Raw genomic sequence first — 17,700 nt, 5'->3', positions numbered from 1 at the left:
TGGCGTTTTCATGCCATTAGTGCGGTGATTCTGTTATATGAGCTGGTTTGCAAATGTGTTGCTAGTTCCCCCACTTCTCAGAGTTTGAAGTATCCAGAGTATCTCGTTCTAAAATTTACGTTTGTTCTTCGAACTTGGCCGAATGACAGTCATCGAAGGTTAAGTCACTAACGTGTGCTGTGTTGAATTTATCTGAAGTTGTGCAGAGCATTTATAATCTTGCTTTTCAGTGCCGCTACGAGTCATCTCAAATGTGTGTGTATAATTGAAATCTGTCTCTTCATTTCATATACTCCTAAAACGTGTCTCGTTATTCCAATAACTGAGGAAAGTATGCACATTACTTGCCACGTTCTTTTCAGCAGAGGTGTGGCACATTCAGATGCATTAGATGTCTTTTCAATACTAAAAGCCGTAACGCAGCACTAGTCTCCAAGCGTAAAGCCGTTGCGGTATTCGTCTGACCAAAGGAAGTTAAAATGTAACCTACTTCATACATAGAATAGATTCTAACCTAACCAAACCCAAACACTTTGACCCGGTGAAGAACTGACGAAGGAGATCACATGGACTGTGAACAAGCTGTTGGTCACCACTGTTATCAGGCAGCATCTGATGACCATTGTCCATGCGACTGTCAGCACCTACCACCTCACAAGAATGAGTTAAACGTGCTGTTCAAGTGAATCAAAGACTCATATTGTTTGCATAATTCCTCAATTTTAATCTAATGTACTGTGTAAATCTTAGGTAGTTAACAATGAGCATTTCGTAGGTAAAAAATTTCTATCATTATTTGAAGGTAGTATACAGGGTGTTCCACAACTGCTGGTACACGCTTCTAGGGGCTGTAGAAGGGACTCAGCAGTAATGTTGTGATAAGGACCTCATGACCAGAAATGTATTATTTGGAAGTGAAACAAGTTTAAACATTGGATCACTTTAGAATCTCCAACTGATAAGGGAATGAGGCTGAAGTGACGCCAGTCTGCATTGTTGTCAAATTTCTTTAAGGTGGCGTCTCTTAATGGGTACCCGCCATCTCCTCTCCATGTGGTGTAGATGTGGCAATGTCGCACAGCTGACGTCGCCATCTGCACTCCCCCTAACTTCCCCACATCCCCTCCCCCCCCACAGACTTCCCCCCTTCCCTTTATCCCCCCCTCTTAGAAAAAGGTGGGAAAAAGACACTCTGTGCTGAGCTGCTGAAGACGAAGGACATGAGATCCTGTTTTTATTTATATGTGGATTGCTGTACAGTCATCCTCTTTTGTGAACTGCTGAGGAAGGTTCAGTCCAGGCTGGCCGTTGAGGGCGAGCGGTTCTAGGCGCTTCAGTCTGGAACTGCGCGGTCGCAGGTTCGGATCCTGCCTCAGGCGTGGATGTGTGTGATGTCCTTAGGTTAGTTAGTTTCAAGTAGTTCTAAGTTCTAGGGGACTGATGACCTCAGATGTTTAGTCCCGTAATGCTCAGAGCCATTTGAACCATATGGTTCAGCCCAGGCTGACCTGTTGGTGAGGAAAACGCAGTGTGTGTGTGTGTGTGTGTGTGTGTGTGTGTGTACAACTGATGAGCTGTTGGCATTTAGTAGAGTGGAGATTAATAACCGTATCAAACATAAACATGCAGTTGAGGACTGAGGACCTGACGGCGGGACAGACGAGGTAATGGAGGAGCATGAAGAGAATACTTTTCACCATATAATGGTGGTGCAGTGGGATGGGGTGAAGTTTTGCAACTCATTCAGGGCTTGCTGGTGCTCTAACCGCAGACCTTCTTTGTAGTGGCTGGACAACCTGCCTCTTCCACCACAGGTGATTGCCACCAATCTAGCAGGTACGTAATATTATTCCCTTGTGCAACATTTTTTGTGGTGGCCAGCAAACCAATAATAATAATATACTGGACTAATACTGGTTCTCCCTGCAGTCAAACAGATGGGTCTGTAATGGTCAGTCTCTTCCACATCCCCAGACTGATTGGTCTAGTTGGCATTTCTGCCACCAGAGTGTGTTCAAAATTGGGACATAATGGGCGAAAAATTAGTAGAAACCAATGAACACGCTACACCCAGTCTCGAGATCATGACGCCACGGATATAAGGCGAGTGCAGCAGCTCACTGCCCTCAGTCAGGGAGTGGAAGGACTGTGAGGTGTCAACAGTAATGGAGATTGAAACTTCCTAGCAGATTAAAACTGTGTGCCCGACCGAGACTCGAACTCGGGACCTTTGCCTTTCGCGGGCAAGTGCTCTACCAACTGAGCTACCGAAGCACGACTCACATCCGGTACTCACAGCTTTACTTCTGCCAGTATCCGTCTCCTACCTTCCAAACTTTACAGAAGCTCTTCCGCAGAAGTAAAGCTGTGAGTACCGGACGTGAGTCGTGCTTCGGTAGCTCAGTTGGTAGAGCACTTGCCCGCGAAAGGCAAAGGTCCCGAGTTCGAGTCTCGGTCGGGCACACAGTTTTAATCTGCCAGGAAGTTTCATATCAGCGCACACTCCGCTGCAGAGTGAAAATCTCATTCAGTAATGGAGATTGTCATCTGCCTCCACCTCGCAGCAGCAGCATAAAAGTAACTACATGTGATTTAGATCCATGTCTTTGCCTGTGGATGCTTATTGTTTCTTCTTCTCTGTTCAGCAACCTCGGGCCTGTCCAGCTTGTCGGGACCTGCAGCTACCTCTGGTACAGCCAGGTCTGTGGCGGCCACTGCTGGCCCGTTGGGACCTGCAGTGACCTCTGGGGTGTGGGACCGTCGAATCCTGTAGCGCACCTCACCATCGTGGTGGAGCAGGACAACGAGCTGCTGTTATCAGTCCCACTTATCTATTTGCGTGATACAAAGCCCCAGCCAGTCCCTCACTCTTGGAAGAATTGTGCTGGGGGCCTACGCCACATGGTGCAGTCCAGTACTGGTCTCCAACACACACAATTCCAGAACATTCCGGTGTTGCTGCAAGGACAGAGTGTTGATGTGGTGAATAGAAACCTGTCAATTCCTCCCTGCATTCTACTGCTTTTCAATTCAACTTATAATTTAACAGCTAGTGGCTCAAAGTGCTAAAATATGGGTATAAGAGCATCAGTGGACAGCCGCTGGCGTGTTGTATAAGAGATTGAATATCCATCGAGAAGTGTTAAAATGTGGTTCACAGAGTTGGAATGCGATGGCCTGTGTTGTGCAGGACCCTACATTAGTCAATAGATGACGTGTCGTTCAGTCTGGACATTTACTTGTCACACGTGATGGTATTTATAACAGTACTGTACGGTGGCATGTTTGGAACATGGCATACATCTCCCAGGACATCACAGTGCAGATCGAATGTTAGCTGATAAAGCTAAGGCAACATGGGGAAGAAAGAACAGTGATATAGGGCAGTGCTGTGCAGCATTAGTAGTTGATAAAACCATGCACGGTAAAATTAAGTTGGGCTTTGGGGCGAATTTCAGTCAAGTTATGAACATCGCATGTTGTGCACTGAAGAGGAAGAAGATACCAAAGAAGAAGAAAAATTTAGGGTAGGGATGTTTAGTAAACTGTAACCTGACAGCGATGTATGCAGTTAGAAACGCCCTGAACCATAAAGGACTGCTTAAAGAACCTCGGGTTCTGCTGATACACAAGACATCGGATGGAATTATTACCTTCCTCACTCTTGCCCTCGCAGGTCTCTCAGCAATGCGTTCACTGGTTCAAATGGCTCTAAGCACTATGGGACTTAACTTCTGAGGTCATCAGTCCCGTAGACCTAGAACTACTTAAACCTAACAAGCCTAAGGATTTCACACACGTCCATGTCCGAGCCAGGATTCGAACCTGCAACCGTAGCAGCAGCGCGCTTCCGGACTGATGCGCCTAGAACCGCTCGGCCACAGTGGCCGGCAATGGGCTCAGTGGCTGATGGTGCTGTGGCTATTGCGAGAGCAGCCAAATATCCACAGAACTCCCAGAAACAGCTAGAGGGGGTAAGGAGACCTTACCACACGATGGGAGCAGGAGCCGTCAGGAAACGACTATACCTGAAACTATGCAAGAAAGGACGAGGTCTCTTCATAAATTAAAAAAAAAATCTTACTAGCTATCCTACTGGGTAGACGTCTTACAAATACAGATCTGCTCAAGCTGGTGTTTACGTGGGATACATAACCAAAGACTATGTGGAAACCAGAGAATGTAGAATTGTGAACTTAGATGTTGCTGGAGGACCAGGAATCCCCTGGGTGGCGTATGTTGAGAAAAATACAAATAATGTCTACTACTTCGACTCGTTTGGAGAACTGCAGCCAGTTTCACCACCACCAAGACTGGTGTGCGTGCATCGTGTTCCTCCTAACGCCTACGAAGAAGCATGTGTAAGGAGGTACATCAAGGCTCCACTCGTCAGGTCAGGTTCAGATGCTATGTCATATAATCTGACTTCAAAAGAACGATCGCCAGTATTACGCGCAAATCACTTCCTAGTGATTGGTTTAAGCACTGGAGAGTGGAGTGTTGCACTGGAGGCATACAACAGAATTCTGAATATCACAGCGTCTAACAGTAAACTTCATCAGGAAATTAATGGCAAAAAACATGTTACGGAAACAGAACCTGGAGCATACTGTACTCACACTTTAAACAAAGTTTTAAAACGGTCTGAAATTGGATTGTGCTATATGCAAACACCAGTGCACTTAAACGTCACACAAAGACAGCGTATTCAATGATAGACTTTACCCAGACAGGTTCAACAGAACGACTTTTGGATTTCACAAAAGGACAGGATTTTGGAGATGGATCGAAATAAATTTTAGAGATATGACCAGCTCAGTGAATGTACTTCCCGTCAGTACAGTCTCTGTTGAGTGTAACGTTGTGACAAACGCCTATCTCAACAACAGACTGATTCAAGCAATTGGCCGATTCTTCCCATTACCTGCGAAGGGGCAGACAATCGACGAGAACTCTGCCAAAGATATATACCTCCCACTAACAGTTCAGACATTGGACTATCTAGAGCTGCATATTGTGGATCGGGATAATCACCTGTCCACTTTCATGATGAGGAAGTCATTGTACGACTATATCTAATGTGGAACCGCAGTGGCCTCAAATGTGCAGAGACCTGTTATCAGTGGCAGCGACCTTCAACCAGGCACTACCAGAAGCGACGTCGACGACCTTCAACGCTTTGGAACCGCAAGTGGTGGTGACCCACAACCAACCAGTGTCACGCGTTTGCCGGCAGCACTGCTGGTGGATGAGGAACGTTTCGAGGCGATCACAGAGAGGGAAACGATCACAGCATCGGACTAAGGAAGAATGAAAATCACTGTGGAGGAGTTACGGTTTGCATAACGTCAAGCTCTTCCCCATGTGTTCATGGCAACCATTAGGAATTGCAGGAACTCTGACCAGTATATTGCAGCAATCCGCTGGTCTACCTGTTAGGCTAACAACCTTTGTCCTGCACCTGCCGGCTTGTATTGGTTTCAGGGAAAAGCTCCAATAGATGAAGTAACTGCCTACTTCTTCTGGGGTGGTCCAGACTCCTTTGTGAGGGGGAAAGCATCCCCTTTCTGGAAGGTGTTGGTATCGCCTTTGACGTGAAATACATTGTTATGTTTTGGACAAAGCTACAGTCCAAGTTTTTTTGATCTTCCGACTACCATTATGAGGTTTGGAAACCTTAGTGAACACATCTCTTCTTAGGTGGAGTAAGTAGAACACTATTGGCTCTGACAACGAGACAAACTGCTGTGTTTCAGACAACGCTATGAGATCCCACAGAAGGCACAGTCCTATCTGGTTCTACTGGGTGGTCCAGGCTCCTTTGTCATTCATTCGCTGACAGTGAAATATTTCTCTTTCAGACAAAGCTACGGGTCCCAGCTTTCCTGGTGTACTCAAAAGCACACCAGGGAATGCCGCTGGCAAGTTGTGTGCTGTTAAGGCACCTCTAGACGTTCTGGGAGATTCGCTTGTTCCCAACTAGAAATCCAGGCAGATCGTTAAGAGCATCTGCTGGATAATATGTAACATGCAGTCATCTGTGGCAGCGGTGATTAGGGCACAAATGAGCAGGCTGGGCCAAAGCGAGCCACGAGCAGGTAGTGAGACAAAACACTGGAGCAGACACCACGTTACAGACTGATGCGAGATGATAACAGCAGCCGCGGGAGCCCGCTGCCTTTGGTGGCGTGCCATCCCGCACTGTACCTTCAGTTGATTGACAGACGTCACTGTGGCGGGACACCAGCAGTGGTGGTGCGTCATCTGTGTAGATTCACAGATACCAGTTGTTTCGTGTATTGCATTAGAGACCTTACTAACGTTATTTAACCTCAGTTTCTTCAAGATACAACAATTTAAGACACGCTGTTTTCTGTGTGTAGAGCAGTTTGTAGATTTGTTTCACTATCTTTTTTGTAGCACGGTGTAATTAGAAGAATTTTCATCGATGTTCGTTCTTGCAATATCTGGTGCTGCAGAAACACTCTTCCCAGCTGAAACACTTGCGCTGGCCACCAAACTCCTCAGAGATGAATACGTTTGAGCACATCTGGGATGCCTTGCAACGTGGTGTTCAGAAGAGATCTGCAGCCCCCCGTGTTCGTACGGACTTGTGGACAGTACTGCAGGATTCACGGTGTCAGTTCCCTCCAGCGCTACTTCACACATTAGTCGAGTGCATACCACGTCGCCTTGCGGCACTTCTGTGTGCTGGCGGTGGCCCTACACGATTTTGGGCAACTGTCCTGCTTTCTTTGGGTCTTGGCCTGTTAGAAATCTGTTCGTCATTTCAATCAGAGTCGGAGTTGACATTTTTCTTGAAAGAGGTGAAATGTTGGCGTCTAGTAGGCACAGCGTGTTAGCGCAGCGCCACCCGGCGGCGCCGCTCTGCTCGGCTGGCCGGAGTCGGCCCGCCAGCCTGCCCTCCCACTGCTGCCCCGCCGTGGCCGTGGCCGGGCGCGTGCCGTGTGCTGCCGGGGTGCGGCCTCTGCTCTCCACCCCGTCCCACACCACCATTCCAAATTTCCTACTCTTCCACGCGGCACACCTGTCACTCAGAAATAAAAAAGCCTCTACTGTTACAAAATTTCCCGCTACAGACCTCCAACGGAACGGAAAAACATAGGGAACCGGAAGACGAATATTGCTACGTGGAGCAGCCGAGGAATGGGCACGCGAGCCGAGGGAGTGTTCACACAAACAGGGAAGCCCAGCGTGGATAATACTGGAGCGACAGAGATAACAACAACAAATGCTCCGGAAATTTGTGCGGTGATATTTTCACAAAAAGCACACCGAGAAGAGCGCGCAGGGCTACCCGCGGAGACTGCGGTGAGATAGTAAACTGTGCGGTCACATTAATGGCGGAGTTCTGGCAATGGAAATGGAGTTTATGGGGTATTCATTGGTGATCGGGGTGTTAAATGGTCCCACGGGCGATGTAGAGAACGTTGTCGATGGTTTATGTCATTAGGAAATAGACGAGATCGATTAAAAATAAATGTCAGTGCTTGCCGACACGAATGCTGCCGCAGAACGGTCCGCGCGGGGTAGCCCAGCGGTCTAGGGCGTCTTGCCACGGTTCGTGAGGCTCCCCCAGTCGCAAGTTCGAGTCCTCTCTCGGGCATGGGTGTCTGTCTGTTATTCTTAGCAGAGGTTAGTCGATGTTACTTTAAGTAGTGTGTGAAACTAAGGACCGATGACCTTAGCAGTTTGGTCCATAAGGAATTCACATACATTTGAAGATTTAAAGAGAATGACGAGTGGTACGTATAGTACTATGGGTGCCGACAGTCGACAAACATTAACCGATAGTGGCATAATTTACAGTTAGCTCAAAATAATGGCTGAACATTTTAAATGTTAGGAACTTTGACGCTAAACGTATACACAGTCGGTGACGAATTTAAGCTCTATAACAAGCTGTATTGTAAGGCACCGGCAATAAAAATTCTTTGTGACGGATAAGTGAGTGCCAATTGTTGATCGCATCGTTACCTCCTGTCATTCGAAAGCATATATCCAATTACACAAACCAATAATGGCAATATAAACAACGATACCAAAACGGTGCAGTCTGATAAAGTTCACAAGACGATTCGGTTCCAACATTCGCCCAAGCTAGCCACGAAACTGTCAACGGTTCAGCATAATTCAGAGTCTAATGTGAGCAAAATCGTTCAAACAGAAATACACGATGCAGCTTTTGAAGCTGTAGACAAGAAACTACCTCCACCAATCGTCTCGAATGGGATGTGTTGGTGCGATGGACTTATACTGGAGGATAATTCCCAAGCACAAAATCTGATGAAAGTCTTGCTGTTTTCAAGGAGGAAAGAGTCCCAGAAGTGAAACCGAGGTAGGTGGAGAACACGCATAGAGGAGCATGGGAAACACCGAGGGAGCACATAAACCACTACTGTAATGATAACGTGAAGTATCTGCAATGCTCGTATCTGTCCAATATTTAAAGAATAATGCGTGACGATTATTTACAAAAGGCAGGTCTCGACTCCTTACGAAGAGAACACAGCATTTGACCAACAACCGCGAAAAATATGAAAAATACCGAAGTCCCGGACCAGAACATATAGAGTAGTGAAGATAATAACAGCAGCAGCGCTGAACATGTTTGCTACAATATAGCCTAGCGGTGTAAGGCGTGTCGTCTCGTCACGGTCCGCGCTGCCTCCCACCGTCGGAGGTTCGCGTCCTCCCTCGGGGATGTGTGTGTGTGTATGTGTGTGTGTGTTGTCCTTAGCGCAAATTACTTTAAGTTAGGTTAAGTAGTGCGTAGGCTTAGAGACTGATGGCCTCACCGAGCGAGGTGGCGCAGTGGTTAGCACACCGGACTCGCATTCGGGAGGACGACGGTTCAATCCCGTCTCCGGCCATCCTGATTTAGGTTTCCCGTGATTTCCCTAAATCGTTTCAGGCAAATGCCGGGATAGTTCCTTTGAAAGGCCACGGCCGATTTCCTTCCCAATCCTTCCCTACACCGAGCTTGCGCTCTGTCTCTAATGACCTCGTTGTCGATGGGACGTTAAACACTAACCACCACCACTGATGGCCTCAGCACTTCGGTCCCTTAAAGAGTACAGAACACACACTGACTCGACGCCTCCTAACGTCGCGTCGGGCCTCCTTTTTCCCGGTGTAGTGCAGCAGCTCGACGTGACTTGAACTCTGGTCGTTGGGACTCTACTGCACAAATACTGAGCAATTTCGCCTCCATAGCCGTCCATAATTACGAAAGTGTTGACAGTGCAGGATTTTGTGCAGAAAGTGACCCCTCGATTATACCCCTTAAATGTCCGTGGGATTTATGTCGTCCAAAACATTCGCTCGAATTGTCCAGAATGTTGTTCAAATCAATTGTAAGCGACTGTGATCCGGTGACACGGTGCTTTATAATCCGCAAAACTTGCGTCGTTGTTTGGGAGCATGAAGCCGAACATAACCATTTTGAGTCGAGGATCGGCTCAGTCGGACCAGAGGTCCAGTCCACTCCGTGTAAACGCAGCCCACATCATTCTGGAGCCACAGCGAGTTCGCACAGTGCCTTACCGACAACTTGAATTGATCGCCTCGTGGCGTCTCCACCACACTCGAACCCTACCAGCTGAAATCAGGACTCGTCTGATCAGGCCACGGTTGTCTAGTCGATTGGCTCGAAAGGATACGGTCGCGATCCCAGGAGAGGCGCTGCAGGTGATTTCGTGCTGTTAGCAAAGGCACTGTCGTCTGCTGCCACAGCTCATTAACGCCAAATTTCGCCGCACTGTTGTAACGGAAACGTTCGTCGCATATCCCACGTTGATTTCTGCGGTTATCTCACGCAGTGTTGATGTCTGTTAGAAATTACGACTCTAGGTCGCCAAGTGAAGGCCTGCGGCCACTGCGTTGTCCGCGATGAGAGGTGATGCCTGTAATCTGGCAGTCTCCGCACACTCTTGACACTGTGGACCTCGGAATATTGAATTCCCTAACGATTTCCGATACGGACAGTTCCATGCGTCTAGCTCCAACTAACATTCCGCGTTCAAAGTCTGCCAATTCCGGTCCTGCGGCCACAATCGCGTCGGAAACCTTTCCACACCAATCAGCTGACTACAAATGACAGCTCCGCCAATGCACTGCCCTTTTGTACGTTGTATGTGTGATACTACCGTCATCTGTATACGTGCATATCGCCATACCGTAACTTTTACCTGTGAGTACAACTAATGGTAAAGTTCAGCTAACCTCACGAGGCACTAATGGAGCAGTAAACTGAGCTGTCCGTGGCGGGGCAGCGGACAACACAGTGATTCAGTGATTACTGACCAATTAACCTGACGTGACGTGATCCAAGGCGCGGTTATATTCCCGAATACTGAAACAATGATGTGCACGTAACAGAACAGCTGAACGGATTTCCTGGCTAGTAGGACATATTTACGGAACCTCATTGAAAAACGTACAGCTCAACGCATGTGCTACTGCTCTCGGCCGTCAACTGAAGGCCGGATTTGTAACTTACATCAGCGGAAGACCTGTGCCACAATACAGGCTGTCGGCCTACGCGGTGATGCGGGCGCATTGCAGACTCAGGCACGTGTGTTACGTTGCCCTCGCTTTACTAGTCGAGTGAGAGCAGGATAAGCAGTGGAGCATTACGACAAGGGATTCTGTGACGTCAGCTTCGCTTAAAGTCTACTTGGAAGAAGCACTTGAGAGCTCTGAAGATGGAGTAGGCCTGCGCGGAACAGGAGGTAAAAAGCTGGGGAGTCTTAAGTTCGATGACGGCCACATACTGCAGCGACCATGCGAAAGCTGCGGGAAGGCTACGAGGTACGGAGGGACTCTTGATTGCCGTGTCGAAAAGTGAACTTTAGCGGCAGAAGTAAAGAATGTAGGAGACGGAGTGAGTGGAGGCTGCATTCCCTGGCCCCCTGGCGGTGGCCGAGCCAACCCTCCGCTGTGTCCTTCCTCCCAGTGGTGGCGGTCGTGCACCGCAGCCAGCTGAACTCCCGCCAAGTCTGGGTGCTGAGAGATGAGGTAGGGCTACTACAACTACAGCTACAGCTGGTCCCCGTAGCAGTGCAGCTGCGGTGGCCGTTTACCTCAGGTGCTACTGCTTCAGTCGGCCCGGTCCGTCTTAATCTACGACAATATTTTCCCAGTAGCACGTACTACACTCCAGAGTCACAAATACATTCTCAACTCACGAATTTTCTCTGAAATGCAGACGATATAACAAAAAGGACTGTGAGTCCAGTGTTGCTACAAGTGTCGCCTTTTTCTAGAAACACAATTAAAAATGAAATAAAAACATTTTTTGCTACAGATCATTGTAGTGTTTTTACAATTTTCGCATTTAAATGTGATACCCTTGGCATTCCCTCGAGCCAATCCTTGAGGCGAGTGTCTGGTCTGGTGTGGGCGTCGAGACCAGAAGACGATTTTTGAAGGATCCAACAGTTTCTCGAGGCGATGTAACTTCGGCATTAGCTGCCCCTAGAGCCTCTACAGCTACGATCGCGAACGAACCACTACTGTTGATTTTGGTTCATCTTGGAACAGACCACCAGCTGGTTGCTGCTTAGATTCCAGTTGGTCCGAGTATACCAATGTTTCGTCTCCTACTGTGATGTAAACGGATATTACGTTTGCTCGACTGAGTTTTTTGAACGTCTCTCCTTACTTCAAAAGATGCAACCCCGTTTTCGAACTTCGGTCAAGTTATAAGGAATCTACAGGGAATATATTTTTTTCCACAGAAAAACTTTCGTTCAACATATAGAGTACTATAATATGGTGTACTCTCTCTTCAACCGCACTGTACACAGCATCAGCATTTCTCTGGAGCAACAGCCGATTTTGGTCGATCTTCGCGAAATCCATTGCTGACATAAGAACGACCACACGGAATTCTGAAATCCAGCCTGCAAACCAGCCCTTTCTGAAGGTGACTGCCACGAGTTGAGCGAAGCTATTCTAAGCATTGTTTTTGAGATAGGCGTTGATGGAAATCGTCCTCCGAAAACCGTCCCGAAAAGTCTGCCTTTTCTCATAACACTCGCTCTTTGAACGCTCATAGCAAACAAACTGCGATCTAGTGGCTAGCGTTGCTGCCTCTGGATCACGGGGACTGGTTGTTCGTTTTATCCTCATCATTTCATCATCATCATCATTCGTGATACTGACTAGATTGGACTGTAATTGTACAGGCGCCGATGACCGCGTAATTGAGCGCCTACCAAACCAAACATCATCATCATCAAACAAACCGCTCGGCCACTTTCTTAGCAATACCAAACGAAAAAAAAAGTTCAAATATCTTTGAGCGCTACGCGACTTAACATCTGAGGTCAACAGTCCCCTAGACTTAGATCTACTTAAACCTAAGGACATCACACACATCCATGCCAGAAGCAGGATTCGAACCTGCGACCGAAGCAGCAGCGCGGTTCCGGACTGAAGCGCCTAGAAGCTCTCGTCCACAGCGGCCGGCACCAACAACAACTTTGAAAACGGCAGTAACGGCACACCTCAACAGCGTCATCTACAATGTGCCGGCCGCAAGTCGGCCTGTCAGCTCCCTAGACCTGAGTCAGTACAGATCGGTACAAGTCGGCCGACACTCATTTGCTTTTGGGTGCAGCCAACGTTAGCTAGCTGTGTGACGTAGCCATTGTAGTCTGATGTGCTACTGCTCCATTGCTTGTGACAGGTTGCAGTTAGGATCTTTATAAATCATATTAATACATAACATGATTTCACTTTCGATGAAAAACATTGTTTAGGTAACTTTTGCCTTCGTGTGTGACTTTTGGTTTTGCGGAAGCACGAAGCACAGGCTAAGGATTATTAAAGCGTTCATTAACGATCCTGTCAACAGTTTTCAGAATAGTAACTAAAGGATTTAACAAGTTCCTGGTTCCCTGCAAGCAAAGTGCTGAAGCTGAAAAAACAGGATAAGGTGGCAAGACTCGTTTACCCTCCCGCACGCCTCCTCTCGTCTCCGCCCCGCAACCCCGTCTGATAGTGTTTTGGCTCGCCGCTGACGCACTGTACCGCCACTTGTAAGAACTTAATACGCAACTGCAGCACATACGCTGAACAGGTGTGTCGGCTGGATTAAGAGAGCTTCCTCGCATTGGAGCAGACTTTTTGTGGAACATTGCGGCATTTCGAGGGTGCAGCATGTGCAGAATGAGAGAACTAACGGGAGCCACACAGCAAGGTAACTGAAAGGAATTGGAAGCTGTGTCTCGGCCGTCTATAAACGAAGGTAGCCAATGCGAGTGTGCTAACGGACTTGTCTGAGAAGAGCGAGAAGATGTCGCCTCTTCCGTGCCTACAGCAAGGCTAATATTAGAACGAGGTGGAGACGATTCGTCCAGGAGTTGGCGGCATCTGTTCCGCTGCTCAGCAGCAACTGTCTGCTGCTCACAGCCTACTCCTGTTACGCTGCCGTGCCTGTCACTATGTCACTACTTTGTGATCGCCACTGCCCGACGTGAAGCGGATTTACCAAAGCCGAAAGTCTGGCGGCATTGCATTCGGTGACCGACTCGCTCCGGCTGCACACGGTGCGGCCAGCGAGTTCCGGAGGTATCTCGGAAAGACCACTACGAGATATGCTGAATAGCGTTCGTGTGTGGGAAGTTTGGTGGCCAGTGGAAATGTTTTAACTCAGAAGAGTGTTCCTGTAGCCACTCTGGACGTGTAGAGCGTCGCATTGTGCAGCTGGAATTGCCCAAGTCCGTCGGAATGCGCAATGTACAACAATGGATGCAGGTGATCAGACAGGATGTTTACGTACGTGTCACCTGTCAGAATCGTGTCTACACTTATCAAGGATCCCATGTCACCCCAACTGCACACACACCACATCACTACAGAGTCTGCACCAGCTTCAACAGCCCCCTGATGACATGCAGGATCCATGGATTCCTGAGGTTGTCTCCATACCCGTATACGTCCATCCGCCCGATACAATTCGAAACGAGACTCGTCCGACCGCGCAACATGATTCCAGTCTTCAACAGTCCAATATCGGTGTTGACGGTCCCAAGTGAGGCGTAAAGCTACGTGTCGTGCAGTCATCAAGGGTACACGAGTGGGCCTTCGGCTCCGAAAGCCCATATCGATGATGTTTCGTTGAATTGTTCGCACTCTGTCACTTGTTGAGAGACCACCATTGAAATCTGTAGCAATTTGCGGAACACTTACACTTCTGTCACGTTAGACGATTCTCTTCAGTCGTCGTTGGTGCTGTTCTTGCAGGATGTTTTTCCGGCCACAGCGATGTCGGAGATTTGATGTTTTACCGGATTCCTGATATTCACGGTATACTCGTGAAGTGGTCGTACGGGAAGTTCCCCACCTCATCGCCACCTCGGAGATGCTGCGTCCCACCACTGATGCGCCGCACCGACCCTACCACCACGCTCATACTCACTTAAATCTTCTTACCATCTATCTATATATCTCATAGTTTTTGTGCAGTTGTCTCCTGAAACCGCAGTGGTACTTAAAAGTAACGCAGTACGTCGAAGGAGCTCACTAGCATCTGCTTTCGTCACCCCAAATATTCTGGAGCCAAAACTATCGATCACTGCAAAGTGTTATTTTGAGACTTACAGCTGAGTAAACAAAAAGCTAGAATTTAAACTCCAAAGAAAAAAATCTATGTCCAGCGATTTCTTTCAGTTTGATGGACAAAATTACACGGTTTGACAGTGTCCCTGGTGTTGAATTCATATCTGTAAATATATTGTCATACGGGAGTGTATTACAAACATTTCAGAGACGTGAAATAAAATTTCAGAATACAGCCTTTCAAGCCATTTGTTCACATGTCGGAAAAAACAATCATTTTACATTCGGTAACAACAAGCTATAATTCAAGAGGACATAGTCGTTCTGTATACTGTTGTAGGTCCTGTTTTACCAGAGCACTGATATATCATGCTGGCATTTATCAAACATAAAAAACAAATTTGAAAGAGCATGTCTTGTAGCAGAACCTCCTAAAAGATCCCTCCAATACATTGGAAAGAAATACCAGCTACGTGCTGACATCTGATATGTTTGCCCCACAACTCGCCTCTACCAGCTTGTGTATAAAATTTCTGCCACCAGTACTTAAAGAAGAAACCCACGTCCAGCAGACGGCTATTCGCAGCAGCAGCAGCTTCTTGCACTGTAGTTTTGTAAGCTATCTGGTCGTCACGGAACAGCCTGTTTCACACAATCTCCTTACTGTCAGGGAGAGCACTATCACATCTAGGTTCCACAATGAGCTATAACTCAAGTGATGTATACTCCAAAGATATAACTGCATGTTCGATATAGTGAAAAAACAATTACTGTCTGTGTGTTGACATCAAGCATATCAGATGTACACATATTAGTCCATTCTAGCTGGTGACCAGTGACCAAAGTCGCCAGTACAGAGCTGTGAATAGTGTCGTTGCCCGTACTGGAGGACAGGAAGATCACATCCCACAGACTATCAATCACAAGAGGGCGTTCCTGTGTTATTCTTTCGTAGGCAGTTTGATACAATGCTTTTCAGCTGTAACACATCCAGACCGTGTATGACTACAGCTTTCTACACCGTCATTCATTTTGTTTTTCTATCGTGACTTCAAAGTATGTGTCAGATGCTACACCCACATTAACAGATTTTGATCCGTTGGCTCCAACAGAAACCTGGACATTGCATTGTGTAAATTATGCTGCTCCCAGAACACACAGGATGGTAGAAATATAACACAGAGTCGATGTTTCTCAATGATTAAAATGTGGAAGACATCGCAATAATTGCAAACTGGAAGAGTTTGCAGCACTGTGGAGCGTTTCCAAACAGCTGTCTGAGGGTATTCCACAGTGTCAGGGTAACAGATATCTCGGTTTTCAGAGACCAAGAGGATTCTCTCCTCATTTTGCAGTCATGTATATGATAACTGTTCTTGTGTTGACCGTACCTAGAAGGTGCTATTCACAACATGCAAGGTGCAGTAGAAATAAAAAGAGGTACTGTTATATCAACGCTAAAAAAAAAAAAATGTGGAGGCCAATTCAGCATATGGAAATAGGACGAATCTGCAGCAATGAGAAATATCTCCGCGAGCAATTGCCAGAATGTGATCACATGTACATTTAATCCCATGTTCCACAATGACAAGTAGCTAATGGCCTGAGTTCCTCCAAGGCTCCCTCCATCTCAAACAAGTGGTGTCATTCAATCGTTATGCAGTAATCAACAGTGTACCAGCAGGCGGATGGGATGGAAAAGACACCGTCGATATGGCACAATGTACTGTAATAAACACCATAGTTGACTGCAGGATCAATTTTACCAATTTCACCATTTGTTCCATAATTTCAAAACCAGCCAATGACATAGCAGAATATTCCCAATTTCTGTGTCATTGTTAAACAACAAAGTATACCAGACAGCGCCCTATACAAACGCAGTTAAGTATTCTACGTATTTCTAGCACGTCGATCATAGTGTGGAATTTATGATTATGACTGGCCATCGTACCCTATCTGGATGGGAGTCACGAAGTATTCTCACATACAAAGGACAAATTGGGGGATTGAAAGATCTCCCTGCAACACGGTTAGCCGATTTAATATGCAACTGACCACATCTTGTGAAGGAATAGAGTGAATTGTGTCGGTAACTGCTATTCAGCGAAGACTTTTCTGGAACAATCTTTCTTACAGCATGCTTCCAAGTGCACAAGATCTCTCCAGATGCATACATGTCAAGGATGGTGGCATGCCCCATCGTTGTATACTAGATATGAGAGTGTTGTGTTAACACAACAGACGATAAAGAAGAGGCACATGGTTTATGCTTAACGGATCTCGAGACGGATGGAATTTGAAACATTACATGTAAATCAATTCTAGATTATTATTCCAGTGTCTGGAGTCAGTGCCAAGAAGGTACCAGCGAGGGAGAAATGATATTAAGCATAAACACATGCAGTCCTAAGGCTACAAGATTCTGCGCCTAAAAACGATATAATGTTAAAGCCATATGATTTCCAAATATTACTAATGCGGAATGCAAGTTAATGATTGGCACGCCAGGGACGCTGTCAAACCATGTAATTTTGTCCATCAAACAGAAAGAAATCGCTTAACATAGACTTTATTTTCCTTTGGATATTAAATACTCACTTTTTCTTCACTCTGATGAAAGTTTCAGAATAATGTGCAGTAATCGATAGTTTTTGCAGCAAAATAGTGGAATTTTTTCGATTTTATGCATGGTACACATGTGTAGGAGATGTGAGATAAGTTAATACATCTGTCAGATGTATCACTGTAGAGCTCTGACATCCGCAGTTTGGTCATCTTAATCGGTAGTAGTGCTGTTGTTTTTTTTTCCTGTCGTTGGATGTCACAGAATAACGAGATTCTGGGGGAGAGAGAGCTGTGAAATGTATTGGTGTCGACCATAAAAGAATGACTGAATAGATGCCGTTCTATCTTGACAACTGAATCTTCTGAAAAGAATGTAAATCCCTCATCTAAAGCCCTCAAGCATGAAAATTTGGACACTAGGAATGCTTTCAAATTATACCAATTTTTCACATAAAACTAATACAAAATGACTCCACCTATTTTCATGGAAACAAGACTGTCTTTTATTGCCATTGCCATTGTCATCGCAATTACGTTTTTTAA

General features: G+C 46.6%; 1 protein-coding gene and 1 non-coding gene across 2 annotated transcripts in view; one reads left to right on the top strand and one right to left on the bottom strand.

Moving 5' to 3' along the window:
• LOC126278037 (cadherin-related tumor suppressor) overlaps positions 1–17,700 on the bottom strand; it is an 817,086-nt gene that overhangs the window by 255,475 nt on the left and 543,911 nt on the right.
• On the top strand, positions 8,812–8,894 carry Trnaa-cgc (transfer RNA alanine (anticodon CGC)). The gene has a single exon. It is a non-coding gene; the product is annotated as a tRNA-Ala (tRNA).

This window comes from Schistocerca gregaria, chromosome 6 (genome assembly GCF_023897955.1).
Source record: "Schistocerca gregaria isolate iqSchGreg1 chromosome 6, iqSchGreg1.2, whole genome shotgun sequence".
Taxonomy (NCBI): domain Eukaryota; kingdom Metazoa; phylum Arthropoda; class Insecta; order Orthoptera; family Acrididae; genus Schistocerca; species Schistocerca gregaria.
The sequence above is the reverse complement of the archived record's forward strand: the minus strand, read 5'-3'. Positions and strand labels throughout refer to the sequence as shown.